The 19,172-nt window shown below is 38.7% G+C and overlaps 1 protein-coding gene across 1 annotated transcript in view; it reads left to right on the top strand.

Moving 5' to 3' along the window:
- Window positions 1-9,602: 9,602 nt before the first annotated feature.
- The window catches only part of STARD13 (StAR related lipid transfer domain containing 13), a 121,657-nt gene continuing 112,087 nt past the window's right edge, over window positions 9,603-19,172 (top strand). Inside the window, exon 1 of the mRNA XM_083361884.1 lies at window positions 9,603-9,795. The gene's annotated coding sequence lies outside the window, so the exon portion shown is untranslated. The remainder of the gene's footprint in view (window positions 9,796-19,172) is intronic.

Raw genomic sequence — 19,172 nt, 5'->3', positions numbered from 1 at the left:
ATATGAAAAGAAAATTTCTCTGTTTTTCCTGAAGAGAATTAAATATCAAACAATATACGTATGTCAAAGTAATATAGGGAATAGAAAGCACCCACTTGGGTAACTACCAAGATAGTGGTGGTACAACTAACAAAGATTTAAATGTTACCTGACTATTGCCACTATAGCTACCTCAGGAATTCTGGGAGTTGAAGTCCACGAGTCATAAAAGAACCAAAGTTGCCTACCCCTGCACTAGAGTAAGAGGTCTGAGGATTAAGACCACAATCCTTTCTGTGCTTTCTATGTAAAACCAGTTCAATGCAGTTAGAAGAAAAGAACAAATTAGTTAGAACAAATTAGTTCAGTGTCTTGTTCTCATTGTCTAAAGGAAACTGTGCCTCTCTTTGTAGTAGAGCATCCTGCCTGGTTTGTATTTCATTAAGCTTTTAAAAATAAACTAGCATGCTCAGCATGCCAATTCTTGAAGAGCCCAAAAGATCTTCCAATATATTTATCAGCATCCTTCAACTGTTTTCTAAGAAAAGCTGCAGCTGCACATGCTATATAGCGATTCCCATTCCTCGGGGAAATCTTTTATAGTATACTTAAAATTAATGGAAATATGGCTTCGCACTGGAAATTGATTTTATTTCAAAACAGAATTCCATTAATGCAATACTGAAATATCAAATCAGTTCATTAAAAGTGTCTATGTGTACTAAATAATGCCTTATGCATCTTAACAATTACATAAATTGTATCTACATTTTGAATTTCCTCCAAGAACTCAAGGCAGCTTACAAACAGACCTCTCATAATGTTGTTCTCATGACAATTTGTAAGGTAGGTTGGGCTGAGGGAAAGTGACTATTATTGACTTTCCAGGGTTAAAACCACACTTCAAACTGGGTTTCCCTGGTCTACTCCAATATTTTGCTTAAACCTAACTCATTAACAACTCTATCATAGTTCTTCTCAAAGTTTGAAAAATTTATGACTATAATAGATTATATCAGATTTTCATTTTCAATCAATAATAGGTGATATTATTGCTTCCAATGATATAGCTTGGACTCTAAGAACATTGGAGCACAATATACGACTTACTAGACTTGAACATCCTGTTGATTCAATGTATTATGTGCAACAGAATATCCTCATTTACTTAAAAAGAATCCCGTTGATTTCTTAAGATTTATTTACTCATTTCATTTACGGTATATCCAACATATTCTATGAGAACTCAGCATACAGTACATAATGGTCTATTTAACCTTATCCCAATAACATCTTTGGTAATTTGTTATTATTTTATTAAAGTAATAAACTGTCCAGTTATACACTGGAGATTAGCATAGTGTGTTAATTTTGTCCTTTTTATTTAAACTAACAGGTTTTTAGAAAGATACTACCACAGAATTTAAAAAACCACAAACATAGAATTAAAAAAAACATCATCAAAGACTTTTTAGTGATACTTTCTCCCCTTACTTTCCATTTATTTCCCAACTGCTCACCTAAATATTTCTATTTTATATGGAACATTGAGGGTTATTACTAAAAATGGTTGTACTCATTTCATAATTAGTGATCACATAACTGTTTTCCTAGAAACCATATTCCAAATGTCTAAATGCCTTGTGTGCTGTGTAGTATATAAAGCTGCCATTCCTGCTTACATTTGATAAGGCCTCCATTACAGAGATATATATTCTGGGAGTTGAAGTCCACACATCTTAAATTTGCTGAGGTTGAGAAACACTGACATAGACTGTTCTGTTCCCAAGGAGAGACAAATAGTCAAGACATCCAGCATACATACATTTTAGAATTCATACAATGTGTCTCAGGAATGTTATTAAAAATAAAACACAAAAGGCCATTCAGTAAAATGTATTACTGTTTTAGTTTCTAGTACAGCATTCAAACATTTTCTGTAGATTGACTTCCTCTCTAAGGTATTCCTTCAGCAGCAAAGGAAATATGCTCAACCCTAAGGCATTTACTTGAAAGGGTTTGGGTTTTATTTATATATTTCACACATTTTGATCTTAAAATTGCAGGGAGAATAATGTTTTCTTTTACATCTATCTGAGGATTTATTTTCCTTGCTCTCAGTAGAACTAACACTAAAATTCCCACTGATTTGCAAGAGGTACAATCTGTCTATTCTACTACCCAGATTTATACTGCATGGGCGTTCCAAGAACTCAAAACCCATTGAAATTACTTGGTTTGTATAAAATGAATAATTTATCTGATGATGCTGAAAAACAGCTCTTGTCTTTTTGCAGAAAATAAGCACCTACTTTTTAGATACTTCTCTCACACTTTTCCTGAAAAATAATACCCCCATTAAAAAAAATACTTGAGAAGATACATGTTTGGACCAGGAACTGAAGCTAAATACCATACTATCTATTTTCATTGCTGCTTTGGAAAAGTGGGAGGAGAGGAAGGAGAGAGGGGGGAACAGCTACTTTTAAGATTTCCAGATCCGTTTTTCCATTATGGGCTACTTGAATGCTAGTGTGAGTTGTGCTTCTCTGTTTTTCCCACAGTCAGTAAGACTTATCTTACAATGGAGTTAGTGTCAGCTGTCCAAAACGAACTAGGAGATACATTCCTTTCACCACTGCCATTGCTTATCATCAACACTCTTATTTTTTAAACTCCAGTTAATTTACAGGCATACATGTTCTGGCTGTTCCTGTTGCTGAGTTCTGCCTTCTCTGTAACTCCACAAAGTTTTATGGAATTGCAGAGCAATCAGATTAGCTTCGAAGAGCCTACTGTAAGAGGTGAACAGTAATGTACTACAAATGTAGTAATGCACGTTTAGGATCTGAAATATACTACATAAACAATGCAGGTAGTCTTCGACTTACAATCACAATTGAGCCCAAAATTTCCATTGCTAAACAAGGCTGCTGTTAAGTGAGTTGTAGCTCATTTTACAACCTTTTTTGCCATGATTGTTAAGCAAATCACTGTGGTTGTTAAATGAATCATGTGGTTTTTTAAGTGACTCTGGCTTCCCGCATTGACTTTGCTTGTTGGAAGCCAGCTGGGAAAGCTGCAGGTGGTGAACGCATGACCCCAGGATTCTGTAACCATCGTAAATACATCCCAGTTGCCAAGTGCCCAAGTTTGGATCACATGATCATGAGGATGCTGGGATGGTCATAAGGGTGAAAATTGATCACCAGTCACTTTTTCAGTGTGGTTGTAACTTCAAACATCACTTGGCAAATAGTTGTAAGCTGAGGACTACCTGTAATACATTTAATAAACAAATGTTTATGAATCTATACAGATGTTTAAATGACAACAGAGGTTTTGCTGGATTTCTATGTCAGACATTTGGATGAAGCTACAATATATTGTGAAAAGAAAGATACAACTTTTTTTTTCATTTAGCGTAACCCAAGTTGTTGTGGTCCCGATACACCATCTTCCCAGAATAGCATTACAATGTTCTGACTCTCAGTGCTGTTTTTACAGACAGAAGTCCTTATTGGTGGATGGCGGTGGGTAATATTTTGAAACTAAATTGCATGGCTTGCTATTCCTAAGGTACAGGCAATTTCCCCTTGAGTGTACAAGCAACGGATCAGACTTGGGGTGGTCTTATGAACACATATTTTGGAAGGTTGAGAGGAAGGTTGAGAGCTGAAGAAGCTTCTTGGATGAGAAGTGAAACATCTTCAAAGAAACGTCTTCAAAGTCCAGTTGCCTCCTGAAAAAGCACCTTTGGGACAACCATGACCTGGATGACTGAGAATCTCCATAGACTTTTAGCTATGCACTTTGGGATAAATACCCTTTGAATGGTGAGGGTGTATGAACAGATTTCCAGAAAACACTGCAGACTACAGGAACCATTTGCGCTTCAGTTTGACATTTAGACAACACAGACTCATCCCCAACAGTCTGTGCCTGTCTTCCACAGTGAAGGGACACACAGCAGAAAACATCCTGCAGCCAACAAGGCTCCACACACATTTGCACTACTAAGGTGACCTTGGGGACACATATAAATCTCCAAATGACCTCAGCAATTCTTTAAAATAATGCAAAGGACCAGCTGTCTGCAAGGAATATACATCCTTCCATTCCCTACCCTTCAGTCAGAGCTGAAGAAGCTTCTTGGATGAGAAGTGAAACATCTTCAAAGAACAACAAAAAAAGCCCAGTTGCCTCCTGAAAAAGCACCTTTGGGGCAACCATGACCTGTCCTGGATGACTGACATTGAGAGGAATGTTTTGCTGCTGGAAATTCTGGTAGGAAATCACTGCAACACATCTGGAGGGCAGCCCGTTGAAAAAAATGGAATAGAGTTTCTCTTCTTTGCTACTCCATTTTGTTTCTAATAAATTATTAAATGATTGGTCCCATTCCAGAAGCATATACCAAGAAGGAACAGTACATTCAGTGATAAAAGAAAAAATGGTCTCAATTGGCCAGGAATAGAAACATGTTGTCAACCTACAAGAGTTACCCAGTGGTAAGATGGGTGGTCAATAAATTTGATAAGCAAACAAACTCCTGCCAGGAGGAACTTCCTTCACTGGACTTTTAAGAAGCATCACTCACATTTTATTTGCAGAGCTGGTATTTCTGTTCAAGAAATAGCTTTCCTTCTATCTTTCCAGAATTCTCTCTCTGTCATTTGAAGCAAGCCAACTAACATGCTCAGGTCTTAATTGGAGTAGGCCATTAAGCATGCAATTGAATCACAATACAGAGTTCTCAGCTAAGCCTTAAAACACTGAGATTACATTTCTTATTGCCGACTTGTTAATATAACAGAGGCATTGATATTTCCTGCTGACTATAAACAATGAAATACTTTTAAAGCTAATGGAATACATGTGTTGTTGGAGTCTACTAAGAATGTTAGAGGAAAAGATTTTTAGAGATTGGGAAAAAAAAAAGTTTTGATCCTTCCATGGTGCATTTAGAGTAAATTGACTTGGTTTTCTTTTTAGGAAGATCTGTTCTAACCTTGATTTCTCATGTATTTCTATTCATTGTTATATATGAATAAAAGCAGAGCTCAAAACTACACAAATCATTTTTCTTCAGCCCTAAGTCCTAATTAAATAATACAAGGCCTGGGATTTATAGGTGGGGTGTGTTTTTCCCCAACATATTTTGATTGCGCCAAATTGGAATAAAGTGCTAGGCTTAAAATGTTCAGAGGAGGTCTACCCGTGGGTATTTGCCGGTGTGGTGACATCTGTTTCACTTTAGATTCACCTGGCACATTCTCCAGCTTGTTGCCCTAGAACCTCTTCATCCAATATCAGTTGGAGGGTGCATTGTGACATCACTGTGTGCTCCAGGCAACAATGGAGCTTGCCAGGCAATAGTGCTTTTGTCATTCTGATAAAAGGATCAAGATATTGAGGATACTGCTGAACCCAGCATCTCTTTTTTTTAATTCCATTTATATCCCGCCCTTCTCCGAAGACTCAGGGCGGCTTACAAGCTTAGCAGCTTTTTATACTAGGTTTGGAGGGCAAGTGAGTTTCTGTGTACTTCCAGCAATGTGAGTTTCAAAAATTCTGTTTAACATCATAGTGGGATTAATTAGATGACTCCATCAGAACAAGAGACAGACAGGTAGGAAAATGATTTGTCAGCTCGCATGAGTTTCAGAAAGGAGGTCACAGAAAGCTGGGGTATCCTATATGGACAACAAAGTTTCAATTCCTATGCAGTTTTCTCAGAGATGTAGCTCACCTAGAATTTGGGATATTTGTACTTCCCTGCCTTTTCTTGGAAGCTGGATTACATAGAACTCTTAGGTTGCCCTGCTGAAATAAAAGGTAGTAGATACAATAACAGAGTTGGAAGGGACCTTGGAGGTCTTCGAGTCCAACCCCCTGCTCAGGCAGGAAAGCCTACACCATTTCAGAGAAATGGTTGTCCAGCCTCTTCTTAAAAACATCCAGTGTTGGAGCATTCACAACTTCTAGAGACAGGTTGTTCCACTGATTAATTGTTCTGTCAGGAAATTTCTTCTTAGTTCTAGGTTGCTTCTCTCCTTGATTAGTTTCCATCCTTTGCTTCTTGTCCTGCCATAATCTTTGACTTATGACCACAATTAGGACAGGAATTCCCCTTGCTAAACAAGGCAGTTATCAAGTGAATCACACCCAATTTTATGACCTTTTCTACCACAGTGGTTAAGCGAATCACTTCAGTTAAATGAATCATGCAGTCGTTAAGTAAATCCAGCTTCCCCCACTGACATTGCCTTTTTGAACTTGGCTGGGAAGGTTTGCAAATGGTGATCACATGACCCTGGGACACTGCAACTATCATAAATATATATGTCAGTTGTCAAGTGCCCATATTTTGATCACATGGTTGTGGGGATGCTGCAATGGTCATAAGTTGTAAGTCACTTTTTTTAGGGCCATTATAATTTCGAAGAGTCACTAAACAAACATTATATTTCTGTGGACATATATGTGGGTATGTACGTAAAACTGCATTTCAAAAAGGGCAGGGTCTGCTCATAAAACCAACATAAGTTTAAATTATTAACAAAATATAAAATGGACTATCTGCATCAGAGGACGAAGTGTCAGCAGCAATGTTTGTCCCACTATTTCAACCAGGCAGGAGATGTTCTCTCTTGAATCCAGCAGTAGATTGTTCTTTGGGGACTGGAATGGGGTGAAGTGGGGATTAGCATCCCTGCTAAAATGCCTTACTTCCAGCCAATTTCCTGCAAGGACTAGTTGGCAAGAAAGCATGAGTCTTATTTGTTTTGTTCTTTTAACCTGACAAATGTGTATCGAATGTTCAGGAAAGATGAATAAATTTTCCCCGTGTTTGCAGACAGAAAAATTGGGCTATAAAATAAGTAACTTTCACAGCAAACATCCAGCAGTAGCAATCATGTTGTCACCAAAATATATCAGCATCTATCACCTCCTACTTGCCCTTTTATAAAGTGTGAGTTTCAGGTTCATGAAGTGATATTGTGTTGTACTATTTGTCATATATCTGGGATGCTGTTTGTTTTGCCAAATTAAAGTTTTGTACCTTACACACTAAAGAGATCCCAGTGTAGAACCTGACTTGCAATGTATTCCTGACTTTATTACCCAGGGCCAGCATTATAGCTAATGGTCCATAATAACTTTGATAGTATTTATGATTCCATAACTATTATTTCTTAATCTTGAACTTGTCACTCTCTAATTACTTAAGCTACCTTCCAAAGGTTGTTGTAAGGATAAAGCTTCATGAATAAAAAGTGGAATAAAAAGCATAATTCTTCATATCTTATAGAGATGTTGATCTTCCCTGTAGCAAACAAATTAATCTTTTAAGAACTTAAATGCCTCCTTACGAAACTGTTTTCCAGGAAAATACCAGACTTACTCAAGACATAACTTGATGGAATATATACTAAATTGTGGTCTCTAAAACTTGTGTGGTCCTTAATGCCACAAATCTACTGGTTAAAAAGTACCGTAGTTTTCCGATCTATGCCTGGACCAAGGCCTAACAAATTCCATAATAAAACATGACATTCTTCCTACCATCCAGTTAGGGGTAGCCTCATGTAGAACATTTGTAGAACACAGTGGTCACGCCTCTGGACTGTGAAGATTATAAACAGATCAGTAACGTTTAGTCTGCTACATCAATTGATTAAAGACGTTGGCCAATTACAAAGTTTCTCCTTTTGCATCTCCTTTTACATCATCATCATCATCATCACTGAAACTTATGAGGAAACTATAGCTGTGAAAAGAAAATTTATTTATTTGTATCTCTCTCAAATAAGGGACACCCAAATATTTCATGACAAAAATGTATTTATAATAAGCCCCATCACTTATACCTAGATGCAAGTAGTCCTAATTTAATGACAGTAATTGGAATTTCTAATTTGCTGCGAAGCAACGCAGTCATAAAGCATGACATCACATGATTGCGATGCTTAGCAATCCCAGCGGTCCCTGTTGTTAAGTGAAAAATCGTGACCTGACTCGGACCTGCAATTTCCTGCCAGCTTCCCACAAGCAAAGTCCAAGTCTGGCCAGAGGGCAGATGAGTATGAGGGGTTTTCTACTTTGGGGCACCCTAGAAAGCTGGCTGAAAAGGTTTTGAGAACTGTGTGATTTTTACTATTGCTTCAGAATTCTGGCCTCCTCTATCTAGGTTCGTGCAGAGCACTAAATTGGGCTCAAAACAAGGCTGCTGAACAGATGCTAGGAAGTTGGCAAGGAGACCCTTCCCCTCTTTTTCCATGCTTAATAAACCGGGACATCCCCCTATAAAAGCTTTAACATATCATTCCTCCATCGCTATCCTGATTAGCAGATGTTTTCCTGCATGTTAAAAACATTCAAAAGCAGGCAGGAAGGCAAATTCTGAGGGTTTAACCAATCATTGTCTTTAACATGCGTTTTGCACCCCAAATCAGGATACTTGGTTTAGAGCCAAGTATTTAGTGGTTTAAGCATCAGTCTAGAAAGCAGGAAAACCATGAGTTCTAGTCCAGTTTTAGCCACAGAAACCAGCTTGGTGACCTTGAGTCTGTCACTTTCCCAAACCAACTCATCTCACAGGGTGGTAGTTTGGAAGAAAATAGGAGGAAGGAGTGTTGGATATGTTTGCTGCCTTGAGTTATTTTAAACAAATAATAATGGCTGGATACAAATAAAAGAATCACCATTTGACGGTAAGCCAAAAGAGATGCCACAGATGTAGGAAAAGGATCACTGATGTGGACAAGTAATTATATGCTGATACGGTTTTCTATTAACTCAAGGACGGTGGAAATACTTTAACATGGCAATGGGGTAAGGCCCATAATCTAACGTTTTGATTGGTATCCTAAGGTCGAATTTTAAAAAATTAACTTTTAAGAAGAAAATGGATCAGAAATTAATTTCACAAGATCTTTCCGCTTTCACATGACATTTCCTGAGTTTCTGGCTATTTTAGGTTGGTTGTTGCTTCCAGAATATTTGTAATTGGGCCATGGCACAAAGGGCTGTTGACCCCTCACTAAATATAGGACCAGGCCTGTCCTCTCTCTGATCTCTGTGCGGTTTGTGTCCTGAATCTTGAGTTTGGATAACTGAAGAAGCTTCTTGGATGAGAAGCTAAACGTCTTCAAGGAAAAAAAACAAAAAACAAAATCCAGTTGCCTTTTGAAAAAGCACCTTTGGGAGTTTGGGGACATTTCCAACCAAGAAGGAAAACTTAAGTCTTGGTTGGTTGCGAAGGCGGGTCCCACGCTCGAGCGGAGCTTTCAGCCCGGCAGGAGGGGAGAATTTCGGACGGGAACTGGGGCGAGGCTCTTGGTAAAGGGAAAGACCCCGGCCCCTTTGGCGGTGACCCCTTCAGGGGCGGTTTCTGCAAGGCGCGCTGGAAGGAGGCGACCGGAGAGCACAGGCGAGAGAGGAGAAGCGGAGAGGTGCCGAGGAGCCCAGCCCCGCCGCGCAGCCACCCGGCTCCCTGGCGGGACTCCAGAGCTCGGGCCAGCCGCCAGGCAGCCAGCCGTGAAGGAAGCTTGCCGCGAATCCCCGGGCAGCCGCCGTTGCCTTGCGTTAGGCGTCGGGGCTTGCTTGCGCGGAGCTGAGCGTCTCCGGGACACGGTAGTGGAACCCGGGCGACGGCGCGCCGGGCATGCGAGGCGGAGGTTGCTAGGATGAGCTGGAGGAGGCGAGCTGCTCAAGCCCAGCTCCGGAGGACTTTCAGCGAGCAGCTCCGGGACTCCACGGCCAAAGCCTGGGATTTACTTTGGAGAAGTCTCCGCGAGAGGCGGCTGGCAGGTCAGTCCGGGTCCGTCCGCTGCTCCTTCCTGCGGGGACGGGCAGCCCAGGTCCCCGCTTGCCTAGGCGGAGTTGCGGTGCGCCGCGAGGTCGCGTTGCCTTTTTTCCTCCCAGCCTCCGCTGGGTTGGGCGGCCGGGAGAGTTTGTGCAACTTTTGCGGTTTCACGAATGACCCCCCCCCGTTAAGGTTGGGGTTTTGCTCTACCTGCCGCTGTGGCTACCTTGAGGGGCTTTTTTTGCCTTGCCGTCTTGAAAATGTTCAGAGACCGGGGGAGCGATCCAACCGGGGCTGGCGTTTCGTTCGAATCGCAAGAGCACTTCGACTTATATTCCGCTTCATAGGGCATTTACAGCCCTCTAAGCGGTTTACAAGAGTCAGCGTATCGCAGCCGCTTCACCTAGGTGCGTGGAGGGAGGGGGAGTCAGGTCGAATGTGTAAGTCTCGGCTGATGCGTTAGGAGCTCGCAGCTACGCTGTCGCTGCGTGTTTACAACGGAGGTGACTCTGCGCTGCCTTGGCATGGACGAGTAGAAATCAAGCAGCGAAGTTTTAGGACACCCTGGATTTTGGGGCAGTAATAAGCAAGGTAAACGTTGGCTAGTCGGTTTATTATTACAATATTTTCTCAACTCAAAGGCTATATTTACTACCTGTGGACTCCACAATGTCTGTTATATATGAGTGTAGGGAATGTGCTACTTTCCTCTGGTCTTGTTTTTCCTACTTCTCTACTTGTATGCTAGAAACTGAACATTCAGAATCTGGCAGCACTTTTCCCAATTAGAAATTTTCATTAAAAGGCATAAAGCTGCAGTTCACAAAAAAGGTGCAACCAGACTCCTGATTTTTTGTGTGTGTGGTTACTATAGATTACCATAGCTTTTCTCCAATAATCTAGGCTGGGCACTGTATGGCTACCCTTCTCCTTTTGGAAGGAATTCAGACCACCTGTCCCAGAATTTGAGTAATGATAGTAGAGGAGGTGTAGTCACTACTTAAGGATGTCACATTCTGGAATTATTTGTTGAGGGGTAATTTCTGTGTGGCCATGGCAGTTAAGAATAAAGTTGGGTAAGTATATATCCAAGAAACATGAAGCTGGACTCTTGATATGTTTGGCTATGTTATTTTTAAATTATTTGCTTCAGTTGACAATCTTGAATTCCTATCCATCTGTCACCCCACACATGGGTTATGCGCTTGTGTAATACTCTGTTCTAAACCTTCTGCAGTTTAGGATTGTTTGGTGGGAACCCCACCCATGAATATCAATGACTAGTAAGAGCTGCTGAAGGAACTTTAGCTTGTTTTTGAAGACATGCACTGATCCTTGAGCTTCCTGTTCTCTCTTTTCTTCCTTAACTATACTGTAGTTATATCTCCTGCTTATTTGCCTTTCTTTTTCTTATTCAAACTTTCTGGTTCCAAATCAAAGTTTGTCTTTCCTTTCAGCCTCTGTTGGTGTTCTTTAGACAGACAGACATGACAAAATAATCTGTTTCTTGTTTTGCAAGTTTGCATAAACTAGAAGCAGGCAAAATATCACGACATAAATGTATAATGCGTTGATTAAATCAAAATATATTAAATCTATGTGTTCCTATTAAAGGAAATTTTCCACCTAGACAAGGAAAAGAAAGTATGCAGTATCTTTTCAACATTTTAAAAATAGTCTCTACTTTGAATCATGATGGAATGAGTGGGAACAAAGAAGGAAGGGGCCTAGAATGTAGTAGTTTACATCATTCAGAGTCACTGCCCATTGTATATTTTTCCCCTCATTTGGGTCATTTTCAAAGTTGATCTTTCTTTTGCTGACTTTGGCTCCATTTTGTTCAGTTTAGCACAAAGAGGGTTTTTTTGTCAGAAAGGCAGACCAGCACAATCCTGATCCTCTTTATATAATTTTCAAGTTTCTAGTGGATTAAAACACATAAGGTTAGTCTGATAAGACTTGGTCTGAGTAGATCTACACTGACCAATGGCAATTACCAAATTGTTGTTTACTATAAGTATTTTTGTCCTGCTCCAGCTCAAACAACTCTTGGTAGTTTACAATAGAATAAAAGCATAATGAACAGTTCCTAAAAACCCCTTAAAGATAAACAAGGATGCCTTGTTTAACCCAACATATTCCACCTCCAAATGACCATGCAAATAAAATAGACTTTACTGCAGGGGTGTTAAACTGCTGGCCTGCGGGCCGGATGCATCATAGCGAAACCGCGCCCATTCCATTGCAAAAAAGTCACGATACATTGCGACACGTCACATGACGTTGCGGGTTTGACACCCCCACTTTACTGCTTTATAGAAAACCAATGGAGACAAAATATTCCCCAGAATACAAGGACTCTGCCCTTAGATCCATTTTCTCTTGACTTCTCATAGGGACTGGACCTTCAGCATTCCTTCATTGCAAGCATGTACATGCCGGACAGATTCTTCTGGAGAAGACAGTCCCCAAGGTATCCTGGAGCCAAGCCTTGTAGTTTCAAATCTATGTTAGTTTTTGTATTTTTCCAATTTTCCAATTTTAATACATGTGCTACTTAGGTTTACATTCCCAATACTTTTTCTTGAGATGAACTGGTTTCCTTTGATATCTTGTAGGGGTTTTTTTCTTCATTGGAACTATTTATAGGTATAGTTCTCTTTTTTAGAAATTCCCGCCCAATTTCTTTTCAGATTTGCTTCTCCCTGAGTGGAATGCATGTTACTTTCAAGGTAAATTTATTCCTTAAAGAAGACATACTTTTCCTTGGTTTCACACATTACACTTTTATTGTACCACTGAATTTTAATTTCATAGTTCAAGTCATTCCAGTCATGTTATATTTAAACATGAGTCAACTATTGTTAAATGAAATTTCCACCCTTAACCTAATTGTCAGAAACTCTACATACACACAGATATTTACTATACACTGAAATAATTTCTGTGAAAATATCCTTAGGACGTGCATTTCATGGTAACTTAACAAAATAATCTTTTATTTAACTTTTCTGGTAATAGGAATAAAAATTTAACTTTTATGTAGAAAATTATCTAGTAAATACAGGTAGCCCTTGACTTACTACAACAATTGAGCCCAAAATTTATGTTAAGTGAGACATTTGTTAAATGAATTTTGCCCTTTCTTTTCACAGTTGTTAAGTGAATCCCTGCATTTGTAATATTAGTAACATGGTTGTTAAGTGAATCTGACTTCCCCATTGACTTTGCTTGTTAGAAGATTGCAAAAGGTGATCAGAGTCAGATCCATGGGGATGCCACAACAGTAGTAAGTGTGAAAAACGGTCATAAGTCACGTGCTTTATATATGATTAAGGTGAAAACATAAGCATGAACTAGCAATTCTTTAATGGCTGGCCAAATATCCAGTGGGTTTATCAAAAAAAGATATAATGTTGTCACACTGCTATAAAAATAGCCCTCAAATTATGGCCACATTTGGGACCAGAATTTGCATCATAATTATTTGCTGTCATAACTTGAATCATCACATGACTGGACCCATTTTACAACCATTTTCACCACTGTCATAAGTTGAGTTACACAGTCATAATTGCAAATGCAGTTTAACCAATTGTGGTTTTTTTTGCCAGAAACAGGCAAAATAGTCACTAATTGTGATTATGTGGTTGCAGGATGCTGTAACCAGTCATAACTGTGAGCCAGTTGCCAATCATCTGAATTGTGATCACATGCCTGCAGAGTTGTAACTTACTTTTTCCCAGGCCACAGTTAATCTGAACTGTCATTAAGCAAATGGTGTTCAGTCATGGATTAGCTGTACTGGGTAAACTGCATCATTACTAGAGTATTGTGTCCAGTTGTGATTGCTACAATACAAGATGGATACTGAGGAATTAAAAAGAGTCAGAGGAGAATGATAAAAATGGCAAGAGGCTTGGAAGCTACATCATATGAAGAATAGTTTTTTAAAAACTAAGTATATTTAGCCTGAACAAGATAAGGCTATAGGGAGAAATGCTAGCAGTCTTCAAATACTTGATAGGTTAGGACGAGGGATATGGATTGATTTTCTGTAAGTCCCAAGGATAGAACATGAACCATGAACACTCAAAAAAGGAACATTTTCCTAATCATGAAAGCAACTGAACAGTGCAACAGCCTATCTTCTGGATTTGCGAATACTCCAACGCTGGAGGTTTTCAAGCAAAAGTTGGATGGGTATTCAACTTGGAACTTCTTTTCTCAAACTAAGCCACAGAAGCTATTTTGATTGCACTGATTTTGAGCTGGCCGGACTGGGGCTAAATACCAGAGGATGATTTGTTCATTATTTCTCCTCCCTTTGAAGCTGTTTGTGATTGATAGTTTGGCATAAACCCTGCTTTCCAAATTCTGTTTTTCTTTTCATTAAAAAGATTTTAATTACAAAAATGGGAAAATCTTCCAAATTAGATAATACATGTGCAACAAGGAGAAAAAAAAGCACGGTAGATGCTGTAGATAGTTTTTGAAAAGATTATTGTTTGTTGATGTTTCAGTATAAACGCTTTCTGAAGATGTAGATCAAGGTGAAAGGTGACAGTTTCACTTAAGAATGAAAGCTTTTAGTGTTGTTATCAAATGTTTTTTATCAATTCTATTAAATACATGAAGGTTGGAAGTATTATAATTATTACAGATTTAGCTCTCACTTCTTTCAAAAACAGAGGCTAATGGCACCAAACATATCTTCTGTATCAATTTGTGTGCATGTTTTGTGCCTACTGTGGGACTAGAACTCATGGTCTCCTAGCTTTTAGCCTGATATCTTAAATTCTACACTAAACTTGTTTTTTACATGCCTTTGACTTAAATCAACGACAATGAATTTTATGATATGTAGAACATAATAGAAGAAGGCACATAATGCACCAGTACTCCTTTGGAAGGAGTTACAAGTCCCAATAGATTTTCATCAGCATTTCCAGCCACATCACTATGCGTGAATGACCCATAATTTTTAAATAGACTTAATAAGGGCACAGAATATATATAAATTAGAAAGGAATTTGTCTTTAATTTTATTTATTTACTAATCATATTTGCTCATCACACAAAAAGCTATTCTGGGCAGCAATACTACAATCCAGTAAAACAACACACAATCCAGTAAAACAACCATATAAAATATAAAAACCCACATTAAATGGTAAATATTATCATAACAAATATATACTTTTAATACCTAATTGATTAACTGCCTGCATCATATTAACATTGATTTGTTTTCTTTCTGTTGATATTTTATATGTTCTTTGACTTTTTAATAAATGAAAACAGAACAGGTAAAAACCATTCTTTTCAGCCACTTAGCTACTCACATATAAAATGAAAAAGTATTTCATAGCAGACACCATTTCCAACAGTGAACGTGGGAGCTGTGTACTTAAAACATGCTATTAATCATCATGACCTCTGTGTACATATCCTCCTACATACCATACTCAATTATATCCATATGTTTTCAGGAAGCCAACCAAGGATATTTTGTTCTGTTTTCTGCTTGGTACATTGGGGACTTGGAAAGCTACTAACTCTGGTTAACTTCAATAGGAATTTAGTGTGTGAATTCCTTGTCACACCAGTGGGAATAAGAGACGCCCTTTGTCCAAGAGAGATCTTCTGAAAGAGTCTCATTATATAATCTTGGGTGCTTCTGGGAAGAAAAAGATTACTTATGATTAGTGCTTTCATGCAAACAGCTAGAGAATGTATGTGGGAGGTTCAATCCTATCAGAATTGTCCTGATCACCAAAAGGTCAGTGATTAATAACATGCCACAGATATTCACAGATATGACATAATGATAACTTTTTAAACAGTTCAATAAAAGAAAAAGCTGCACTTTCTATAATCATATTTCAAGAAAGTTACTGAGTAACTGAAGAAGTGTTTAGGAGATAGCAAAGAAGAGTTAAAGGACTGAAAGGAGGAACAGTGGTGGTAGGAGAACTGGAAAATGAAGAGGGCAGGTAAGACATACACACAATACTATTCTAAAGCCTTGCCTGTGTTCATCTTTCCTGGCTCAAATATAGCCTTCAAGGCTGGGCCACTGCTGTCTCACTAATTTAGCTTATTTATTTAAGGCTGCGAACACTGGAATGCAGGGACCCCAAATATTCAAGAGGCAACAAAGCATCGTTAGCAATTCATACTAAATGAAAGCCAAATTAAGCTCTCCCTTATGTGGGGAGAGCAGTGAAGCCACTGTTTATACCTGTGATAGATTAAAGTTAAATAACGAATTGTTTGTGTTTACCACCCAAAAGCAGGTTTAGTATAACAGAAAGAAAGGACTGATTTTTTTATCTCCATCTTTCTGAACAACAAAATTAAATCTATTGTATTTTCAATATTTCATGGCTTTGTTTTGGACGTAGAATAGAATAGATAGAACTCTGACGAGACACATGGTGTTCTAATCCCCTGCATTAATGGGGTATGTGGAATGGCTTAGGAAGTGATGCAAAAGACTGCATTGGAGGGAGAAATCAGTAAATGTGTGTGAGCATCAATTTAGCCCTAGCCAATTATCTTTTTGTCCTCTTTTCTTAAAAATGGAAATGTTATGATTTAGCAGGGTAATGACTCTCTGAGCCGTTCCAAATTTTGCCACTAAATTGTCATCTGTAATGTGATGAAGGGCAAATTATTAGATTGCATTCATTAAATTTAATTTTAGTCCTGGCCCTGCCTAGTTCTGTCTTGGCTGTACTTGTATCGAGGAGGAGTGCAATCCCTGGCATGCCTCCCAAGCTGATGCCCTTAAGCTAAAAATGTTGTGTGCCCCTGCTAGAATACTTAACACTTCTTGCAGCATGTATCAGCTTGGAGATAATGTATTACATTCAGGTTAGTTAAAATATATAAATATATCTGACCTCTTCACAGGTAGCCTAGAAGAACAGAGGGACTGAGCCCCAGCCTTGATCACATATCAATATAATGCATATGTGTGGTTAATTGAGAGCCAGTTTGGTCTAAAGCCAAGGTGTCAAATTTGCCGCGTCACATGACGCGTCGTGACGTATCACACCTTTTTTTGCATCACTGCAAGCTGGGGGGGGGGGGCGCAGCCTCTGTATTAGACAACCGGCCTGCAGGCTAGCAGTTTGACACCCCTGGTCTATAGGTTAAGGCACCAAGCTAAAAACCAGGAGGTTGTGAGTTCTGGTCCTGGCTTAGGCATGTAAGCCAGCTGGGTGACTTTGAGACTGTCTCTTAGCACATGATATAAAGTTCAGGCGACAAGCCAGTCAGTCAATTCCTGACACATCAATAGATCAACACTCAATTGATCTGAAAAAAAGCAGACTCTGCACTGGTGGGAAAATGCCAGGAAGGAAAAAAAAATGTAGGTGCAGTTAATGTATGAAAAAGTACTTGGCAAGGAATCTAAATGGAAGGAGTGGGGGAATTTTGCATTTTCAGTTTATGGTAAAATTATGACATTGAAGGACTACAAGCATAATTTCCTTGTCTGAAGTAAAATACAGTAAATTATCAATAATGCGACATTTTCATCGGCATGTATTCTGCCTGCAGAAAACATAATATTTTGAATATATCAGCACTTGTAGTACTTGGAAGATCTAGGCTAGAAGAAAGGGTCATATGTCATCATTATCATTAGACATCTGAAGGCTGAAGAGAAAATAGCTTATGTCACTAATGACTGATGTTACCAAAGAAAGTGAAAAATACAGTTTTTCACGCTGTTTTTGCTTTTTTTGAAAAATTACTGGAAAGTGAGATTGAACATAATGTAGGTGAATCAGGGCTATCTGAACTACAATTTATTGCTTTTGTTTTTCTTCAACTTTTTTTTCCCTTTTACTTGCTTTTCCATTTCCCTTCATTTTTAAAATCTCTGTGCCATCATCTGGTAGTTAAAGGATAGTAAGGTGCCTTAGAGGAATTTTCTGAAGGCTAAAATGAGTGAGTGATTTGACATCCAACTTCACAACAACTTGATTCCTGCACAAAGTTGCAATAAAATCTGTGGCATCCAAGTCATCAGCCATAAAGACATGCTTATTTTGGGGAGTCAGACAATCCAGGCACCAAAAGGGATGGAGATTATCATCTTTCACTGATTCCCTTCATCACCTTTACTGATAGAATAGCAGTAAGTGAATATCTTTCATTTGTTTTGCCAGATAATGTACCATCCTGAAGGCCAATGACTTTCCTTTCTTGTGAGATTACTAGGAAAGACCATGGGGCACCTAATCAGACACTCATGTAAACACATATCCCAGGAGAATTAGGAAGGATGAAAGGCACTGGGTTCCTACCAGGTGTGAGCCACAGAGTTGTACACTGTATCCTGATGGTAAAAGCATAGGGATATTTAATGAAAAAGTTCCCCCTTTGGGTGGATTGGAATTTTTGAATTTTTAGCATTGAGAGCATGATATCAGGCAATAGTTCTAACTATCTAGGTTGAAAATTCAAAGTAAGGAAAGTGTATACCACTTACAGATAATCCATATCCGTATTGCTCCTACTACAAGCCTTTTGCTAAGTTTTTAGAGCTGGGTGCATTGTACAAAGTGCAAATGCCCGAAGTTTAGTTCTTGGTAGAGGGCAGGTTGAATTACATAAGATCAAATACTGAGTTCCAATAAGGATGTATCTGTTATGTATCCTAGTGATCAATAATGTGTTGACTCCATGTGTTGCCTGGGGCTAGCAAAGGAGAAGGGAGTAAGTGAACACCAAATTTCAATCTGTGATTTGCAAGGATTATGAGTACTAAAATAGGGGGTTGGTGCTGGGGATCTGCTTCTATTTTAAACTAGATAGATAGATAGATAGATAGATAGATAGATAGATAGATAGATAGATAGATGATAGATAGACAGACAGACAGACAGACAGACAGACAGATGATCCTATACTAAACATAGACCCTATACTAAACATAGCTTTAGATAAAAGGGGATATAGCTTCTTCCATTTCCTCTTTCAATATTTTCAGTTGCCTTGCCCATATTTTATTTATATAAATTTTGTAAATAAATAGATTTTCCATTGAAGCACTTAAGCACTGCACAGTGGATTTGTGGTTTATACATGCTTCAGTTATCCTGTAAAAGGTCTATCTGTGTGATTATCCAGAGTCAAAGTTGACTGATGGCACAATCAATCCTTCAGTATATTGCATTATATAGCTAAACCCAGTGCTTTTTTTGTAAAAGAAAAAGGTGCTGGAACTCACACATGTCATACAACCCACCTTGCCTACCCTACAAGGTTCCATCCAAAAAAGGTGCTGGAACTCCGTTCTGAGCGTTCTATGAGAAAAAAAGCCCTGGCTAAACCATTTTACTTGAAAGCTTAATTGATCCTA

This window comes from Vipera ursinii, assembly GCF_947247035.1.
Source record: "Vipera ursinii genome assembly, chromosome: 4".
Classification (NCBI taxonomy): Eukaryota; Metazoa; Chordata; class Lepidosauria; order Squamata; family Viperidae; genus Vipera; species Vipera ursinii.
Note: the sequence above shows the minus strand (reverse complement) of the source record. Positions and strands in the feature narration are given on the sequence as shown.